The sequence below is a fragment of the Bombina bombina genome, chromosome 6 (genome assembly GCF_027579735.1).
Source record: "Bombina bombina isolate aBomBom1 chromosome 6, aBomBom1.pri, whole genome shotgun sequence".
In the NCBI taxonomy this organism is placed as follows: Eukaryota; Metazoa; Chordata; class Amphibia; order Anura; family Bombinatoridae; genus Bombina; species Bombina bombina.
Genome location: NC_069504.1, coordinates 821026951 through 821030727, shown reverse-complemented (window position 1 = coordinate 821030727; position 3777 = coordinate 821026951).

Genomic DNA, 3777 nt, shown 5'->3' with positions numbered 1-3777 from the left:
GCACTGTGAGTGGAGGAAGTTTGAGCAGATCAGTAGGAAGGCAGAGAGATTCTCAGAACGTTCTGGGGACATTTACTGGGACCAGTGGTGTTCACATGGGTGTGCATGGGTGTGTGTGAATCCTTGCGTACCTGGATGGGGGGTCAGGGGAACTCTTCTGTTGTCCGAGGTGCTCCCTTCATGCCTTTTTTTCATTGCAGGAAAGAAGGGACAGAATGCTATCAGAGTTTGTGAGTGGAGGAGTGCAAGGTCAGGAGGCGGGGAGCCAGCCACAGCGGCAACGGGCGGAGGATTCCGTCTACATCAACAGCTGGTAAGTTGGTACCCCTGCACCGCACACACGCACATGGTAATTCATCAACCAGTGACTCTAGCTCTGACTGTGAGGAAGTAGCGGGGTTGAATAAGGGGCACAGACACATGTTTCATGTAATCAGAGATGTTCAGGCAATTCAAACACAGACCCTAGGGGGGTGAGCAGTAACCGGGATAGTTGGTGTAGAAGGTATGGCTGGTGGGACTGAGTTTCCTATTCCTGTTTTAGGTTCCACAGGGGTCGGGCGGCCGTACATGGGGACACATATCCATGGGCGTTGCATTCCCTTTGTGACTACCTGAAGACAAAGATTATTCAGAAGATTCAGGAGGGGCGTTATGTCAATGTGTTTGACCTCTCAATGGAGGCATACCGGGGTGAAAGAAATGGCAGAAGAAGGCACCGGGCCTAAGAAAGTGAAGAGACTGGACACATTTGATGAGTAGAGATGGTGCTTCTACGTACTGGATTCATGCTACATAGAGCGATGGCCGGGCCAGGTGATATCCATTATGAAATACCTGGATACCATGGAGAGGATTCATAGACGATATCGCAACAGTGCTTGGAGGGATTAAGATATGAGGTTCTGGAGAAAGATGGAAGGGAACCCTTTGCTTAATTTTGGAACCATGGAAATGCACCTATGGGCACAGCTCAGACCGGAGCGTTCACCTTCTCTGGTTGCTGGTGGATCCACTGGGGCGCATAGGCCAGGCCCGCTGCTTAGGAGGAGAGGCCGCAAATGCTGGAAGTACCAGGATAAACAGTGTGACAGGGCAACAGCTTGATCCTTTTGGCACGTCTGTCGGCACTTCGGTGCTCTCCGCCCGGGCTCGGAGTATGCATAGAAGCGAGACAACCCGGGAGAGCGGAGCGGTCTTAAGCCTCCTGCAGGAAAGGGCGGCAACACCTTTGAGGTGGGTCACCATTGAGCCATGGCTCAATGGATACCCAAACAGGGCTGCAGCAGACTTTCTGCGGGCCAGTTTGATGGAGTGTTTTGTCATTCCAGTAGAAGGGGTGGTTTCTGGGTCATCTAGTCATAGGAACTTAAAATCAGCATATGAGTTTCCACTTGAAACTGGACAAGGAAATGGTGCTGGGAAAAATTGCAGGCCCTTATTTTGCTCCACCTTTTCGGGACATGGTGGTATCTCCACTTGGGGTGGTTCCTAAGAAGGACCTGGGTAACTTTCTGCTTATCCAGCACCTATCTTACCCCAATAGGTATCAGTAAGTGATGCTATTCCTGCTGAAATTAGATTTGTACACTTCCAGTCTTTTGATGACGCGGTAAAGCTTGTCAGGAAGTTTGGGCAAGGGGCACAAATGGCAATATTGGATGTTGAATCAGCCTTCCGATTACTTCCGATTAACCCCTCGTCTTTTCAGTTGGTGGAGTGTTTTTTGAGGGTAAGTACTATGTGGACAGATGCCTTCCTATGGGCTGCTCCATTTCGTGTGCCTACTTTGAGGCATTCAGCACGTTCCTTTATTGGACAATTGAGTGTGCTGCGAGTAGTGAGGTGGTAGCTCACTACTTGGACAATTTCCTGTTGGTGGGGGCCCCAAACTCTCCTCATAGCTAGGATATTATGTGCATAATGGAGGCCATGGTGGAGGAATTTGGCGTTCCTTTGGCTCATGACAAAGCCCAGGGCCCTTGTACACGCTTAACCTTTCTGGGGATCAAGATAGATTCAGTTGCCATGCAGTGTTGCTTGCCTCAAGACAAGCTGGACAAACTGCTGGGAATGATGCAAGGGGCACTCAGTAAAGTTTTTATGTCTGTTTGGGAGCTACAGTCATTGCTCGGCCTGCTTAATTTCGCAGGCCTAGTGTTCCCTATGGGACAGATTTTCAACAGATGTTTTGAAATACTGTTGCGAGGAGGGCCCTCAGGTGGGCAAAAATTTTGTATCTCTGAGGACATGAGGGATGATCTTATGGTCTGGGAAATTTTCCTCCGTGATTTTAATAGAGTGTGCCCGTGGAGGGAGAAGCCGACTTCTAATCAAGTCATTCATCTCGTCACGGATGTGGCTGGAGCTAGCGGCTATGGGGCTTACTTCAGGGGCCCTTGGAGTGTGGGCGTGTGGCCACCAAATTGGGACTAACATGAAACCTGTGCCTGTTGGAGTTGTTCCCCATTGTGCTAGCAGTGGAATTGTGGGCCCCCAGGTTTGCAAATAAATCTGTTGTATTCTGGACGGATAACATCAGTGTGGTTCACTCGATCAACTGGTTGTCAGCAGTGTCACTGGCAGTGGTCAGACTGCTGAGGTATCTGGTGCTACATTGCTTGCAGTACAATGTTGAGATTAGGGCGGTTCATATCCCTGGGGTTAATAATAATATAGCTGACGCTCTGTTGAGATTCAAGTGGGATGTGTTTAGGCAGTTGGTACCAAATGCAGATACTGACGGTGTCCCATGCCCATCTTATCTTTGACAGTTGGCTGACCCTGGGAGACACTGTCGCCCTTAGTACAGACGTCCTTGGCTCCATCTACATGGTGAGCTTACATGCACAATTGGTCTGAGTGAGCTGAGTTTTGCAGATAATCCGGAGTGCCTGAAAGCGAAAGGAATCAGGTAACGTTGATGAATTGGTTGGCAGAGCTGAGAGCTCGGGGTTGAAAAAGGGGCAATTCAAGGTCGTCTAGCGGCATTGTCCTTCTTTAACAAGTTATATAGGTTACCCGATTTTGGAAGTAGTTTCTTGGTCAAGAGGATCGTGAGAGGATGGGCATGCACGGAGGTCTGGGCACCCGACAAACGTGAGCCAATAACGGTCCCATGGTTGAAATCTTTGCTGGTGGTTCTACCGCAGGTATGTGCAGTGTTCACACTCGCTTTCCATGGTGCCTTATGCCTCGGAGAGCTGGTGGCACAAAGAAAAGTGAGTAGGACTGGGGGCGTACTGGTGACACGTTAGGGTACTGGAGGAGGTAGTGTTATTGCACATCCCATGTTCAAAGACGGACCAGGATGCTAGAGGGGCATGGCTGACATTGTCAGCAGCTAGTGATGTGGAGATCTGTCCGGTAGTGTGGCTGAGAGAGTATCTGTTAGTGAGGCAGTGTGTGGGGACACATTTTCTGTGTCATGTGAATGGGATTACACTGATGCAGTTCCAGTTTCGGAGAGTGTTTGGTTGGGCTGTGACCTCATCTGGTTTGAGTGGAGTGAATTTAGCCCCTCATTCATTTTGAATAGGGACAGCTACAAGTGCAGTGGAGTTAGGCTGGTCTGATGAAAGAATAAAGGCACTGGTAAGATGGCAGTCAGCCAGATACAGGTTGTATGTGAGGCCGGTGTCTGAGCAGTGAGGCAGAGGGGCAAATGCAGGTGAGCGGGCATGTGCAGTTTGGGGGTTTGTTATGTTTTACTGCTATGATTCAGTCTTGGGACTAACCCCCTTTTATCTGTTTAAAGATTAGTGCAGGGCCCATTGA